General features: G+C 39.5%; 1 protein-coding gene across 13 annotated transcripts in view; it reads right to left on the bottom strand.

Annotated features, from left to right (window-relative positions):
• The window catches only part of LOC311079646 (receptor-type tyrosine-protein phosphatase delta), a 687,052-nt gene extending 669,608 nt beyond the window's left edge, over positions 1-17,444 (bottom strand). For all 13 annotated transcript variants that reach the window (XM_084109251.1, XM_084109252.1, XM_084109253.1 and 10 more), the window contains exons 1-2: positions 17,206-17,444; positions 17,081-17,109 (exon numbers count right to left, since the gene is read on the bottom strand). The gene's annotated coding sequence lies outside the window, so the exon portion shown is untranslated. The remainder of the gene's footprint in view (positions 1-17,080; positions 17,110-17,205) is intronic.
• Between the last annotated feature and the right edge of the window lie 214 nt (positions 17,445-17,658).

Raw genomic sequence — 17,658 nt, 5'->3', positions numbered from 1 at the left:
AACAAAACTCAGCGAATACTAGTCACACAGGCATAAGCAATATATCTTTATAAACATTTAAGTCTCTGCTATTAAATGATCTAATTCCAAACAAAAACAAACATTCTATGTTTATGTAATCTGTATGAAAAGATAGAGATGTCAGTCGTTCTCATGGCAACTCATCTGCGCCTACAGAGAGCGCGCGCTATTGAAACGAGTCTCAGGTGCACGAGTACTTGAGTACAGTTTTTGGATACTCTACCCACCTCTGAGTGTGCTTGTGTGTGTGTGTGTGTGTGTGTGTGTGTGTGCGTGTGTGAGTGTGAGAGTGTGAGTGTGTGTGTGAGTGTGAGTGTGTGAGTGTGAGTGTGTTTTTGAGTTTGGGTGAGGGTTATTGTAACTTAAGTACTATTTGACAGTTTCATGCACTTTTAGTATTTATTTGTGTTTATTAGTTCTAAATGCTCCTGTCGTCTACTGTGTTCAGACTTAAGTTTTGTCTACATTCAGAAAGTGTACTTTCTTGGAGCAGATAGAATAAAAAGGGAGTTCATGTATTTGACTGCTTGTTCATTGACAAAAATGTAGCCATGTGCAGGAATATTGCAACGCAACGTGATATTGAATCGAATCGTTGACATGATAATCGTAATCAAATTGAATCGAGACCAGTGACGATTCACACCCCTAACATCCTTCATAATGGGAATGCACCTGTGTTCTAAAGATAGACTGAACAAATCCATGAACAAGCTGGGTTTGACCTAAACCCTCTGGAGAAAGCAGCTGTGGAGGAGACAGGTGTCCAGACTAATGGACAGTGTCAGTGTCTCTCACACTACCCAATACACAGGTTTGCTGAAATGAAGAGCTACAGGTTCATCCTCAGTGTTTCCTATAGACCAGTAGTTCCCAAAGTTGGTGCCGTGGCACCCCAGACAACTGGCTAGGGGTGCTGCAGTATTAGTAGTCCAACTTAAACAGGCTAAATTAATTATCCTACCATATAATAACTTTTCATAGCATATATTTTACAAATATATCAAAACACCAACATGAGCATGTCCAAATGAATATAAATAAGCAAAACAACAATTATATATTTCATTCATATTTAAAAAGTTTAAATCGCTCGCTCCGCTCAGCCCTCTGTACTGGTGTGCGCTCAATTTTATATTTCACGCAGAGATTGACAGGGTAGGGCAAAGATGGAGCTAGCGTTCTCATCCATGGCATACGTGAAAAACAAAAAAAAGGCAGCGCCTGTCAGTGGAGCATGATCTACGAGTTGCACTATCCTCAATCTACCCCCGTATCAAGAGGCTGTGCTCTCAAAAGCAGGCACATGTATCCCATTAAAATGCCAGTGACACAGTTCCATGCACAGATATTTTAGTTTAATTTTTTAAGTTATAAGTTCAGGTTTGAACAAAGCAAATGAGAAACTAAAGAAAAAAATTAATTGGAGTTGGTTATTATTATTTAAAGAGTTAAGTGTCAATCTTTAAATGTGTTTTGTTCCAATGATTCCCACATAAAGTAGGCTAATGCCGAGTTCACACTGCCCGATTTTAGCCCCGATTTTCACTCACCGAAAGGTTTTGTGAGATCGCCGACAAATGCCTGAAATCATAGGCAAATCGCTCATTCAAGCGAGTGACGATCATGCAGTGTGAATTATCAAAGACGCAATCTGAGAGAATCGCAGATGAGTCGTCGACGCCCGTGAGATATTTGGCAAGCTAAATATCTGAACCTGTCGGCGATGTGAAATGTGTTCTGACCGACAATTACATCGGCAATGACCTACAGCCAATGAGAGAGCAAGATACATGGCAGCGGGAAGTTCGGGGAGGAGTTATAGACCAGTTATAGACTAGAATATCAGTATTTTAATAGATATATTTACAATTATATCAAACAGAAACAAAGCACAAACATTTGCTTGGCCAGCAGCAACACATTGCAATTTTTTTTTATTTACCCCCAACTTTCTTTGCAGAACACACAATCCTTGCTCCCCGCGTCTCCCCAACCATTTCATCCTGTATAATCTGTTTTGTCTTTTTCTCCTTTTCACTGCAGATTAGCGCACAGACAATTTGGATCGCAAGCTTCTAAATTTTTAATAACAATTTTGGTCTCGCGTGAGAGAACTCCTGTCTCATGCACGCGTGACTAGGGTTGGGAACCGAGAACCGGTTCTTATCCATAACCGGTAGTGTTTTTGAAAAAATACCGGAACCGTGCGAAATTCCTAAGTTTCGGTTCCGAAAACGGTTCTGGTGCGCTGTGTGGGCGAAGTGCTGTGAGCTTATTCTTTAATAGCGACATCTCACCTCTTATTAAAATAGTAATGAATGCACTGAAAAGCCCTCGCGCTACTCAAATACGTTTTGCGTCAGATATCAACGCAGAGAGAGAGAGAGAGAGAGAGAGAGAGAGAGAGAGAGAGAGTAGAGCTGCACGATTAAGTTAATCTGTAAAAGATCTCGATTCAAACACCCACGCGATCTTATTCCTAAATTACAAAAACCTCACCCCTGAACATTCAAATCTGTTTGCGCTGTTGTTGACCCAGAGAGTTGTCAATATGAAACAGCTTTACAATCACACAGTATCGATATTTCTGTTACAAATATTCAAATGATCACAGAAGTACTGAGATAAAAGTTTATAATTCGAGTATAAACACTGATGTCTACGGTAGCAACCAAAATAGAGTAAATCACCTTTTGAAAGTCGCTGCCTTCAAATAACGAGTGTATCGATTACATCTGATCTGATGCTTCAAAACATTCATAAAGACGCAGTCCGTAACTTTTTTCTGTTCAGAATGTACAAAATGTATACAATGAGCGCATCATGAATGCCTTTTTTTCAAACCGTGTTTTTGTATATCCAGAATTACTACGTTAAGCCTGCAATAAGCGTTTTTACTCGGACTATACTTTAGCAGCCGCTGCGGAGTAGCCCAGTACCTGCGTGACTCGCCATAGACATAAATAGAGAGAAGTAGCTCCGGCTACAATGTTCTTCCGCAAAGACGCATGCAGTTCTGTTTATTAACCGCTAGAGCGCTGATTTATCCAGTAATGAAACAAGTAAAGTCTTTATGAATCAATCATTCAAAACGATTTTAAAAATAATCTGTTCTACACACATCTTACATTCAAGCATATTATACCCCTTCTGAGAGGGTATTCTCCACTGCTGGAGATACAATAAGCTATAGGAGAGGTCCCAAATTATTCTAGAGAATGCAGACATTTATTTTCCTTCAGAAAAACTAATATTTTTTTTTGCAAAAATTGCATAACAATATGTTGAATTTGTTGACATTACCAGTCTGTTAAACTCATTTGAAAAGTATAAGAAATAAAAACAAAAAGGATTGTGGATTTTTCCCTTACTACTATTTTTTATTAGTTGTTTTAATATTTTTTATTGAATGGGAACCGGAACCGGAACCGGAATCGTTTGGTGGAACCGGAATCGGAATTTCTTACGATTCCCAACCCTACGCGTGACCTTGCCTTATTTCCTTATCACTTCTTGCGTGTGTTTGGTTGTGAAACTGAGTTTGCGGACCAGACAGAAGTTGTCGACGATTCTTTCTTTTGTAAAGTCATACAATGTGAAACCCCCTGTCACCGATCCATCGTGCAGTGTGCACACAGCAGCAACTGAATGTTACCCCCAGATAGTCGTGTAGTGTGAAAAGAACCGTGACCTGACTACTTTAAAAATCTTGCAGTGTGAACTCGGCATAATTGGTTCAAATCACTTACTAAAACAATCGTTGTCATAAAATACACTTAATCTGTTAACAATGAGTTGACAGTTTGAATGTTCTTGTTCACTTTTATTTATTTTAAAGATCTGAGGTGAATTGTTGCTTTCAGTACGGCTATAAAATACACACAAAGTGATATTCAAACTCACACAGACGCTTAACATTAAATAAAGCACATAAACAGTACCTGAGATTATCATACGTTCTGTTGTTGTTCCAGCTGTTACGTTGCAGAGATAGAAACCATTTCTAAAATAGATTCATTGAGTGTTGCCATTGCGGCTGGTTAGGACAAAAACTCTGATTAACATGGAAAAGATCCCTTTTATCGCGTGTCGCGGCGTTGCGTAGCGTCTGGTTAGGACACGGTGTTACTATGTCTGTTGTGATGCATTCATAATAAATTCATTCTGCTGTTTATGCTTCATTTGTTGTCTAGATTTAATTTTATATATGGGTCAAAATCACTATAAAGTGCCTTTGGTGTCCTCATCATGAACATAATGCAAAATATAGACATTCTGAGGTTTTATGATAAATCAGCAAACATTTACACACATAGAAGTACAATGATAAATCTCTTGAAATGTGTTTCTCATTTTATACCATTTTTTATACCATTTTCTTTGATTGGATGTATGTGACTTTGGCATGTCCCACACGCTGCTCAGCTAACTTCAGTGAGTGTAAAAAGTAGTTAAATGACACAACATTTAATATTCTTATTTTTCTCCACAAGTTGTTTGATAAAACAAGTCAATTTGATCATTTATATGCTATTTTCATAATAATATTAAACACATGTACACTTGCAAATGCTACAAAGGGGTGCCATGCTTTCCTGACTAATATCTGTATCTGTTTGGATACAATCTCCTCCTGAATGCAGCCCTCTATGTCTCCATCTCAGGGCTTGACGTTAACTTTTCTCAGGAGCACATGTGCTCCTAAGTTGATTTAGCAGCACAGTAAGATCTTTTGGGGCGCAATGGAAATGTACTAACAAATGTGTTTTTTCCGTAATAAAGAGATACGAGGAGACATTTATAAGCAAAATTATTTCATTTGATTGCAAAAAGTAAAAAAAAAACATCTGCCGTAAAACAGTATTTAAAGGGATAGTTCACCTAAAAATGACTATTCTGTCATTTATTACTCTCCCTCATGTCGTTCCAAACCCGCAAGACCTTCATTCATCTTCAGAACACAAATGAAGATCTTTTTGATGAAATCTGCGAGCTTTCTGTCCCTCCATTGACAGTTATGCAAATACCACTTTGGTGCTTCAAAAAGTTCATAAAGAGATTAAACTAATCCATATGAATTGAGCAATTTAGTCCAAATTTTCTGAAGAGACTTGATCGCTTTATATGATGAACATATTTAATTTAGGCTTTTATTCACATAAACATTCATCAACTCACATTAGTTATGGTAAACGCAAGCTCAAACACGTTTGCTTAAAGGAACACTCCGACTTTTTGGGACTTTAGCTTATTCACAGTATCCCCCAGAGTTAGATAAGTCCATACATACCTTTTTCATTTCTGTGCGTTCTGTAAGTGTTATTTGACGCACCCACCGCTAGCCTAGCTTAGCACACAGACTGGATGTAAATGGATAAGGTAGCATACTAATCCCAATAAGTGACAAAATAATGCAAACATTTTCCTATTTACATGTTGTGATCTGTATAGTCACAGTGTGTACAAATAACAAGGCTATATGAGACAGAGACCATTTTTAATCGTACAAATACTGGGAACTATATTCTCACTAGGCATAGGAGCACAGCTACTTGGGCGAAATGGCTACTTGGGCGGAGTGATTAACTAGCTAGTAGCGAACGTGACTCGTGATCATGGCTGACTTTGAGGAATTGTCAGAGGAATTTTACTGGGTATCAAACCAAGATCCAGAACCATATAGTTTTGAGCCAGAATACACAGACGAGGAGTTACAAACTTTGGAAGCTGTAAGACAAGATGCCGAACAGATTGATGTCGAAGGGAGAATCAGAACGAACACGGACTGGTGGTGTAAATGTGGAACATGCCAACCTATGCCGACAGAAACCGAGTGCCTTTGTTGTAATGAATGGGACCGGGTATTGCCATCAATGTCAAGGCTTGATGACAATCAAAATATTTGCGTCACTACCACAGAAGATTTCTCTGCCCTAATACACCCGGCAGTTGTCGTTTTTTTTTTTCCATTGTGACAAGATCAACTGGAAGAAACGCCCCATGTCGAGTGACATTCCTCTGACAATTCCTCAAAGTCAGCCATGATCACGAGTCACGTTCGTTACTAGCTAGTTAGTCACGTTTGTTTTGTTTACGGAACCATCAACAGGGCGTCTCGTGTTCTGCGCTAATCACTCCGCCCAAGTAGCTGTGCTCCTACGCCTAGTGAGAATATAGTTCCCAGTATTTGTACGATTAAAAATGGTCTCTGTCTCATATAGCCTTGTTATTTGTACACGCTGTGACTATACAGATCACAACATGTAAATAGGAAAATGTTTGCATTATTTTGTCACTTATTGGGATTAGTATGCTACCTTATCCATTTACATCCAGTCTGTGTGCTAAGCTAGGCTAGAGGTGGGTGCGTCAAATAACACTTACAGAAAGCACAGAAATGAAAAAGGTATGTATGGACTTATCTAACTCTGGGGGATACTGTGAATAAGCTAAAGTCCCAAAAAGTCGGAGTGTTCCTTTAACATGCGAGAACCAATGAGGTTCATTCTCGTGTTACGCATCACTTTTGAGCTTCTGCAAGAGGTTGTTGCGTGTCAAGCAGGTTTGGTTGAGCTTTTGTTTATGTTCGCTGATCAATGTTTATATGTGAATAAAAGCCTAAATTCAATCTGTTCATCATATAAAGCAATCGTGTCTCTTTAGAAAATTTGGATTAAACTGCTCAATTCATATGGATTAGTTTTACGATCTCTTTATGAATTTTTTGAAGCATCAAAGTGTCAGTTGTGTAGGCTGTCAATGGAAATATCTCAGATTTCATCAAAAAGATATTCATTTGTGTTCTTTAGATGAGTGAAAGTCTTACGGGTTTGGAACGACATGAAGGAGAGTAATAAATGACAGAATTTTCAGTTTTGGGTGAACTATCCCTTTAATAATTATGTAATTATTTTTACTTCAAAATGTATAAAAAGTATGAACACCTCAAAGTATAAAGTGCTAAAAACAAAACAAATGTCCACTTGCCTCTGCCCTTTGCAGTACTTGCAGTACATTAAGTTGTCCTCAAAAATGAGTTTTTGTCGTCTTCCTCCTCCTTACCCTCCTCAGTGTCGACTGTTTCGGGCGTAACTTCAGTTTCTGCACTTGGTCTAATGACTGTAGGCTTCATACTATGTTGCGTATCTAGCTCACTGCCTGTTTACTTGACTTTTTTTTTTTTTTTTTTTTTTAATGGTGTCTAGTAGCGTCTAGGGGCCTTTTTACACCTGGTCACTTCATGCATTTTTAGTGATTTAGCCTATCAAAACGATTCCATTTACACCTGGTCACATAAATGTGTTTTCGGGAAAAAAAAGGATATAAATCCATTCTTCAATTCCCATGCTATATGCAGATTTAATGGAGTTCTCGTAACCGAAAGAAACAGCTGCTATGAGCTGCATGAGCTGCATTTTATTGATCATCAACTAATTTCAAAATCATTGACAGGAGAGAGCAACAACAGCACTGGTAATATCATTTTGTTTCTTTACTTTTAATAAGATGATTGAGTGTTAAGCGTCTGCGACTTTCACTTTGATTTGCGATAGTTTGCGCGTTGGCTTGATGAATAGCTGCTCATCTGCGGTGATGCGTGCTGCAGTAGCGCTGTCATATCTGACTAATTTGACATATAGCCTATAACACGCTCTCACACATTTTTTTTTAGCATTGTTGGGAGAAGTAAAATTTACATATGTGGTTTCAACAACCAGATGCATTTACACTTGTCCGGTTTCGTCTGGAATGCGGCCCAGACCACTTCCTGATGTGGTTTGAGCGATCAAAATTAAATCCTTCTCAAATTCGTTTCGGAGGGTATTTACACCAGGTCTTTTCACGATCGGATAGCTATCCGATCACAGAAAACGCATTAAGTGGCCAGGTGTAAACAGCCCCTAGAAGGCAGCTTTGTGTGGATTACGTGATTATTATTTTTTTCAACAGACAACATTGGTTCAGCGCAGAGACAGCATTGTTGTTAAAACATTTTTTTTTGTTTAAAAAAAAATGTATTCGCACACGTGCACCTAAATACATTTTACAGTTTGCACAAATCTATTTTTAGGTGCCAAATCCTGTTCCTAGAGATCTACATACCTGCAGCGTTTAAATTCAACCCTGATACAACACACATGTCTGTAATTATAAGTGCTCCTGAAGATCTTAATTAACTAATTCAGTTGTGTTCGATCAGGAACTTTGCAGGAAGGTAGATCTCCAGGAACAGGATTAGGCACCCCTGCTCTACTGTCTATTTCCTCCATAATGAGAACAGGACTGCTAATGGGTGCTGATGGCACACCTGCCAGGGGATACTAATGAAGAAAACTCATGGGATCTGCTTTTAACCCAACGATGACACCAAATGATCATGTGTGACATCCATCCTAAACACACTCTCAAATCACAAACTTCACACACATTTACCGTTTGCCTGTATTCATATGGTAATGTAGCCTGGCAAACCAGACCTACATCAAGATGTTGGGTCTGGCAACTCACCATAGACACGGCTCATTCCGAGGGGCGGGATAAACGGCTGTCTTTAAAAATCCCTCTGCACGCAATAGGACAGCGCTTCACCCAACCAGAGCGTTTTCCCAACAGTGGAGCTAGTTGATAGATTAAACTTTTGAATCTGGCCGGCAAAACTACGAACACATCTTCCTTTTTTTAAGAATGACTTAAGTGCTGTTCTATGCTCTTTTCTCAAAGAAAAACTTAACTCCAAGTCCTCCAGAGTCGCGGCCAAAGCCGATTCGAAAGACTGTTCTTCAGCAGCCGCCATTCTTTGTTTTCAAGTGGCAGGGAACCGTCGCAACTCTGTCGTCATTATGTTAAGCCCGCCCCGCCTACTCTATACACGACGTGATTGGCCTGACCCAATTTAGGTTTTTGCAGCTCAAAAGTCAATGGAGAGTTGCTAGACTGCCCTGGCTGCAAAATACATTTTGCTGCCGCTAGGATGCGTCTAGATTTCTAGGCTAATGGTAATGGACATTAGTTCTTGAACTCTAGTGGGAAAGGGTTAGTTACTGTCAAGATTATCTGACTCTAATTGGCCTGAGTAATCTCACTGTGTGGAGTTACTGTACATCATCAGAAGGGTGGAGTCAGCTTACATAGTGGGTGGAGTTATCTCAGTTGGGTAGCGTATTAGTGGTGCGTGGAGTGTAGAGAACATATGGACAGGATATTAGTGGATCAAATGAGAGAGAGACACAGAGAGAGATTCAGATAGTTTGGTTTAATTAGTCTCATCAGAGCAAAGGTGGAGAAGGTGAATGGAAACTTGACTATCTGTGCCTGTCGTCCTCTCATAGCAACTGATTTTCTCATTGTTCATCCTTGTTTCCTTCATTCTTTCATTCCTCATTATTTCATGGAATGTGACTCGCATTGAGGTGAGCAGATGGTCGATCACACAGTGAGACCAGCCTGCTGTCCACCTCCCCCCTCCCCTCACCGTTTCAGTTTTAATGTGCTTTATTAGCATGACAAATAACAGTACATTCATATTGCTACAGCAGATGTAGCTTAGCTGCTGACAATGAAAACCAACAAGAAAAAATAACATTAACACAGAGAAAAGAACTCATAAAACAAAAATAAAGGATAAAATATAAAGAATCAGCACTAATAATAACGCTCATCATTTAAGTGATAGATATAGATCTGCAGTGTTGGGGATGATGTAATCAACAAAATACAATTGCAAATATAGCTGCAAGTAGAAATGAAGGGGCCAAGCACAACATAGGCAGAATGAGGAGCTGCAAATCAAGGAGCATCAGACCAACTGCAAAAATTTGGAGACATTTGGAGACGATTTTAAGCAAAATCGTTGAAAACCCATATACAATCACTTGTAAAGTGACATAATTACTTATTACTTTTGACCAATAGGTGGCACTGACACCAAATTGATCTGGTGTGGTCAGTGTTGGGTGAGAATAGCCAGGTTTCCATGCAAGAATTTTTGTTTGCGAAAAAAGGTTTAGCGCACAAAATCTTTACCGATATAGCTGATGGAAATGCCAATTATAGATAATTAATTTGCAAATGTTGACAGTCTTTTTCTCTGCATTTTACAAATGTTTAGGACGTGAATGAACACACAATATAATTTGCGATATACGCAAAATGATGCATGGATACAACTAAACTTATGCAACAAGCTTTTTTTAGGGAAGACGTCATTATGCATACCATTTTATCGGTAAAAGGCCAATTTGATACAGGCTGGAGACAGCAAATTTCTTTTTTTACACATATTAAAGTTTAGTGTTAATATGCCAAAGCTTTGCATGTAAAATGTAGTATTTTATGATAAATATCACAATTGGATATCGTTTGACTTAGTATGCTGCACTGAAACAAAAGAAAGGTTTTTTTTGGACAAACTGTTACCATTTTATGTATCTCCTGATTACTAGGTGGTGCTGTGTATATACTCTCAGATCATGCTTGTAATGACACACAAGTTTGGTCTGAATTTGCTAAAGCATTGCGGAGATATAGCGTTATATCTATATACAGTTATCAAAAATAGTTTGATTTAGTAGCTTACATTTTTGTTGGCATGTTTTGAAAAACATTTTCATTCCTGAAAATGACATCATAATGTCACAGGAGTCAGAAGAAAAATAGGATTTTGTATCTAGCCCTTACAGTTCAAAAGTTAATTGTATAAACATACATAAACATTCATGCAAATTTGGACAGTTGGTGGCGCTAGAGGGTATGAGTTAGAGACTCCAAACTTTATGCGGTTCATTTCCAGACTATGTTCTCTCTGTGTGCCAAGTTTCACAACTTTTACCATACGGTTCTATGGGCTCCCATAGACTCAAGAGCAGAATAATAATAATAATAATAAGAAGAAGAAGAACACTAATGGATAGAATAGCTGAGGCCAAAAGCGAGCGTGCTAGTGCATGTCAGGGCCAGTCACGTTTCCACTGTCACTTCCGGGGCTAGATCGGGCCTCATCCGGGCTTCCTCTGCGCCAACGCCCATGGATTTTTTGCCCTATATGCGATGGTAAAGTTTACTTATACTAACCATTGCAATAATAAAACACATACAGACCCTTTCCAAAAAATAAAAATTATAGATTCAGGGCCCACAACTTAAACGATTTCATGTATTTAGTTGTTTATTTGTACATAATTTGGGTAGGATTTGCACCTGCCCACACTGCCAAAATAACCAAAACCTGGTTCAATGACCATGGTATCACTGTGTAATTACTGTGTGATTTCATGTAATATTCTAATTTTTTGAAATCCTGTTTTCGTGGGTTTTATGAGCTGGAAGCCCAAATTATGTACAAATAAACAACTAAATACTTGAAATCGTTTAAGTTGTGGGCCCTGAATCTATAATCTATGGAAGTTTAAAGGAGTCATAACCTAGTATTACCTTGGATACCCACGCTCTATTATAGTCTTTCAGGCCCTTCTAAAAAAGAAAAGTGGAAAAAATATAAACACAGAGCTCCTCTGACCCTTATTTCTGAAGGCATTATTGTCTCGCGAGATCTGATGCGATATTTTGGCTGTCGTGGACGGTCATTGTAATAATGCAAATGAGGGGCGCGTTGATTGGTGGCAGGAAGGAGGGGGGTTGACACCGCAGGTAACGCTTCAGCATATCATTCCAAAATGACATCATGGCGCAAGTTGTGAACGTTTCTGCATCTTTCACGGTCGAGTGCGTACTTCGAATCGGAATTCAGTAATGGCAGCGCTCGACTGAATATGAGGGGGAGAGGGGCAGGGCGGGCTTCCTGCAGCATAGGTCTGCGGTGTCTACATATGGTATATCTGTTCCAAATTAACATCACGTATTTGAGTGCGCGTGCACGAACCCAGGGGTAAACAAATGCTTCACTTTTAAATATCGGCTTCCCGGCCAGTGTATAATCGTTAGGCAATCATAACATAATTTTTTTCTCGTGGAAAACTGAAAATTACAGGTCATGACTCCTTTAACGTTTTGAATGGAATTATGGAAATAAATAAACTTTTCCATGATATATTAATTTTTTGGAAAGGGTCTGTATCTCATAAAATACCAGAGACTGTTTGAAGAATGTAGACAAATCATATATGATTATCATGTATTTATTTTCTTTCATGTTTTATCTGTCTATTCCCTGTGCCTTTGTTGATACCGGACTAATGCATACAGATATATGTAATAAAAAAACATGCACTCCGGTTAGCTCTTATAACTCATAACTCCTGTTTTCTTCTCATGAGCTCTCTATGTTAATCTGGCTGAAAGGACAACAGTATATTGTAAGACAGGAGAGTTTTGGCCTCGGGACTTGAGTGCTTGAGGTCTGAGGCTATTGGCTGGCATGTTGTTAGCCCTGGCTCGCTCTGGCCCGACAGTGGAAAGCGGCTAATAGCTGCCTATATGCACCTTCGTTGTTTGGCCCCTAATAAAAATGAACTCAATCATGCTTTGAAATAAAACTAACATGTTGACTTCTAAAGACAAATTTTGTCTACTCATTGATTCTGCCACAATAAAGTGATGTCTTTGACAAATCTTGTTTTATGGGCTTTTTTCAGCAAATATTCATGTGCATGATTAATTTGTTTACTTAAAGCAGGCATTTTGTATAATTTAAGTTTTTATTCAATTGACAGCAGTAATAAAAAAGTTTTCTTGATGTCCCTTGCCACAAGATTCAACCTAAAATTTCTCAACAGCTTGTGTCAGCATTTTTCATTAGTGTTTCAATATGTAATTTAGATAATTAAATAAGGGCTGGGGGAATTAATGCGTTAATCTTTGCGATTCATTTGAGATGTTTAACGCATAAATTAAAAAAAACGCAATTGACGCAGCACTTTTTTTTTTTCTTTTTTTTTTGCCTCATTTTAATGACTTCCTGTTTCGGCTGCTATTGAAAAGGCCGAAAATATGCCGTCCCGCTAGCCTGACGTCGTCATACTCAGATTCTAGTCAGAATGTGAGTCTGATACTGCTCCATTGAGCTTTGATTATGGGGCGTGTTTCAACTGAACCAGGAAGGAAAATGCCTCTGCACTCAATTGGATCGACCTACAACCAATCAGAGCAACGGAGTAAGTGACGTATGTTTTTCATTCATGTTTCCGATCGACAAATGCCTTGATCGCGGTTCTCTGTTCCTCTTTTAAAATGAATGCGCTGTCGATATCTTCTATAACAGACGCGATGGCGGAATCTACACATGATGTTTTATAAACAAAGTTCGAGAGGAGCACGTTCAAATAATCAATCCAATCAACTTGTCATCAAACAATTACCGTCTACGGCAGGGATGGGCAACTTCGGTCCTGGAGGGCCACTGTCCTGCAGAGTTTAGCTCCAACCCTGGCAAAAACTCTTTTCTAGTAATCCTGAAAACATTGATTAGCTTGTTCAGGTGTGTTTAATTAGGGTTGGAGCTAAACTCTGCAGGACAGTGGCCCTCCAGGACTGAAGTTGCCCATCCCTGGTCTACGGTCTACACTATCAGCATGAGAGGATTCACTATGTCAACTCAACATTCCTTGACAGTTTTCAGCATCCACCCACTCACTCTCACGCCCAGAGCCTCTCCTCGGACAGCACGCCAAATATGCATTTATTCTATCTGACTTATTTGTAAGTGTGAACTCGTGAAATCTCAATTCTCCAGCGGCAGTCATCTTTGTTGTAAACGAATTCAACCCAAGCGCTCGTTGGTGACGTGGATGATTACGTTACGTTGCTCATCTGTCCATCATCGTATAAAGCCCGCCCTGACAATTTGATTGGTCCGAACAATTTTTGTTCGGGCATAATAGCTCCTCAACGGATCGAGTCCAGACCGAACTTCCCGACCTAAAAATTGTGTGGGCGGGGCTAAGTTCGGCTGGCATCCAGGCTACCGTCCCGCCCCTCCGTGTTCGGCGATCAGGTTTCATTCTCGCACAGCTTGTTTAGTAACTTCACGAGCGGGTCTTTTCCGCTCCGTGTGTGCGCCGCGCTCTCCGTTCCGTGTGTGTGTCGGCGCGCTGCGCTCTCTGCTCAATGTTCCGCTCCGTGTTTGCGCGTTCTGCTCTGTCGTTAACGGCCCAAAAACTCCAATCATGTACCGATCACGCACTGGAAAAGCAAAGTCCGCTCAAATAACGTGAAATTTCTCAGTAGTAGACTTCTGTTTGCTGAGCTGGAATAGCCATGCTGGGCAACAATGGTAAAATTACCTGCTCTGATCACATGCTCTGGTAACAATAGCTTTGTATGACTATATTTTGATAATTAGTCAAAAAATAAATCTGTTAAATCTGAGTATGTTGCATAGAACTGAATGAAGAATTATATATTGATGTTTAATATTTTAATATAGGGCTATTTTCTGTCCAATTTGTGTGGACATTTTTCTTTTTTCCCCCTTTTTTGTGTGTTGTTTAATTTAATTAGTGATTCTACGTTTAAATATTGATGATTACAAGTTTGGGGGAAATGCGATTAATTGTGATTAATCAAAGCAAATTGTGCGATTAATTAAGTTGTTTGTTTGTTTTGTTTTTTTATCGATTCCCAGCCCTAAATTAAATACTATATAAATTACTAATTAAATAATAAGTAAAAAAAAAAAAAAGTGAAATATGAAAACAGTATTCCTACCATAAAATCCAAATGAATGTGTAAGGGAAAATGTTTTAATTTTATGTTTTAATTACCCTTTCCCCTTCACTTTCTCTTTTTAAAATCCTGCTGTGTGACAAATTCATTTTTAAAAGTGCAAATATTCCATGCAGTTGTTTATTTAATATGAGGTAATCAACATGAATAACCATTATAAAAGAGTAAAATAGTTTCAGATGGAGTTTAGTTTAGATGTCACATCAATGTGTCAATTACCCAAAAGTATTTAATATCAACTATTATTTACATCCCAGAGAGTGAGAGAGACAGAAAGAAACACACACATAGGCTACATATATATGATGGAAGTGAATGTCCTGGAAATGTCAAACAGCAAATAGGCCAAATCACCTGTCACTGCATGAACATAGTGTTCATGAAGAAGTACACTAATGGATAGAATAGCCGAGGCCAAAAGCGAGCGTGCTAGTGCATGCCAGGGCCAGTCATGTTTTCCACTGTCACTTCCGGGGCTTGATCGGGCCTCAACGGGGCTTCCTCTGGGCCAACGCCCAGGGATTTTTTGCGATGGTAAAGGTTACTTACACTAACCATTGCAATAATAAAACACATATCTCATAAAATACCAGACTTAACACACTCTCTCACTCTCTCTCTCTCTCTCTCTCTCTCTCTCTCTCTCTCTCTCTCTCTCTCTGCGAGGACCAGTTTGAGTTTTAGACCATTGGAGTGGGGACAAAGAGAGTAAAGTGAGGACATTTTGGCCGGTCCTCACTTTCTGAGACCCCTTTAAAGGCCTATTTGAGGGTCAAGACTTGGTTTTAGGGATAAGGTTATAATTAGGTTAAGGGTAGGTTTAGGGTAAGGGTTCGGGTTAGGCACTTAGTTGCGAGTTGTGTGTGTGTGTGTGTGTGTGTGTGTGTGTGTGTGTGTGTGTGTGTGTGTGTGTCTGTTGTTCAACAGAATGGCATAACAGCACAAGATTCAGTCGTGACTTTCAAAAACGCTGTACATTTCAAACTCAGTAAGAGAAACATACAAGATCTCGCTGTTTGCATGAACATTTGAGCTGTTAGCTCTTCCCTAAAAACATTTTCCATTTGAGTTTTTATCTTTCTGCTTCAAGCTTTAAACAGCCCAGCGGCCGAGCACAGCGCCGTGGGCATTATCCATGAGAAGAACATGCCTTATCCCGATCCACAAGCACCAGTAATCACAGCACTCGCAGGATTCCCACAATCCAAATGAATGAGCGTGCATGAACACACACACACACGCACGCACAGTCCCAAATCCCACTGTTCTGTAAGCCGCTGCTTTACTGATACAAAAACCATCACAGGAGCACCGTAGAGAAAGGATCAACTACAGACAGACAGCGAGACTGATAGATAGATAGGCAGGCACTCAAGCAGCCTGAGTTTGACTATAAAACAGACTCACTATGTTAAAAAAAAACACATAGTAAATAAAGGCCAACTGGCATTATTAAATAAAGTCTTTAAATTAGATTTACAGAATGAAAGTCAACATGCAAGTGATAATGATGATTATGATGAAGCAGACTTTAATTAGCCTACTAGTTTTTGCTGATGGAGCTGCTGGAGTCATTAATGTGGACAAATAATGAATTCACATTACAAAGCACACAAGACAATGGCGAGAACAATGTGATATTTGAGTGAGATCAGCAAAAACATCCTCAAGAGTTCAGAATGACGACAAACTCACTCCAACACACATTTATTTATGGAAATGAGCACCTTTCATTAGATCATGATGGATAGGCTACTACAAACACTAAAAGAAAAGTCATGCATTTTTAGAATTAAATATTTATACTGTATGTGTACTATAAGATGAATGTCCAAATGAGGACATCTCCGGATGGAGGTTTGTCAGATTTATCACATTTCTAGAGAAAAAAAAAAAAATTGTCCTCAAACTACAGCTAAACACACACACACTTGGACTAGGTTTGTCTGCCTGATGAAGGAGGTTTGTCGTCTTCTTCATCATCATCATCAGAAACCCAGAAATCTCATGACGAACCACAGAAGCACCACTGACCCCAAAGTCCAGAACACACACACACACACAGTGTAAGCCACAAGAAGCCAATGAGCCAATAAAAGAATTACAGATGTGAGTTTGTAGCTTTCTGACATTTTCATCATCATCATCATCATCATCATAAGAGACACGGAAATCCTTTAACCAACAACAAACCTGAAGTACACACACTTTCTGCAAACATGTTAGTTAACACACACACACACATACACTCCTGAAGATACGACACACAAGAGTCTGACCTCATATCACACACACACACACACACACACTGGGAGTTTCTGCACACATGTCCCGATCCACACACACACTTCTAGTGAGTGAAAGTGTCTGTACTTACTCCAAACGCTGAAGATCACAAACCACTGACTGAAACACACGAGAGAAACATACAAACATCAGTACAGGGGGAAGAAGATGAGGAGGATGAAGATGATGATAAAGATCAAGAGGACGAAGACTCACCCAAAAGCCTTAAGAGGTGCGCTGAGGATCCGGAGGAAGGTTTTATGTCTTTCTGTCACTCCAGCCAGAAACAGCCGCGATGAGGAGGGTGAAGATGAAGATGAAGATGAAGAGCGTCTTATTCCACACACTGACAATCAGCTGCGTTCATCCGCTCGTCCGACGCCCGTGAGCATCACAGAGAAACACTCACACGCGGAGAGGAGATACCTGACTCTTGTGTGTATGTGTGTGTGTGTGCTCTAAACTGACGCGCGCGCGCGAGCGCCTGCAGTTCCGCCTCGCGCCGCCGGATGGCCGGTGAAACGCGCCACACACCCGTGATCATGCAAAACTTAAGAAATAGACTGCATTTTGATCATATGGATCATCTCTTCAGCTGCGAGTAAATGACTCAATCGGTTGATTTTGTTTTTTATATTATCTGAACCGAAATCAGCTGTTTATTTCAAA

This window comes from Abramis brama (genome assembly GCF_963993115.1).
Source record: "Abramis brama genome assembly, chromosome: 3".
Classification (NCBI taxonomy): domain Eukaryota; kingdom Metazoa; phylum Chordata; class Actinopteri; order Cypriniformes; family Leuciscidae; genus Abramis; species Abramis brama.
The sequence above is the reverse complement of the archived record's forward strand: the minus strand, read 5'-3'. Positions and strand labels throughout refer to the sequence as shown.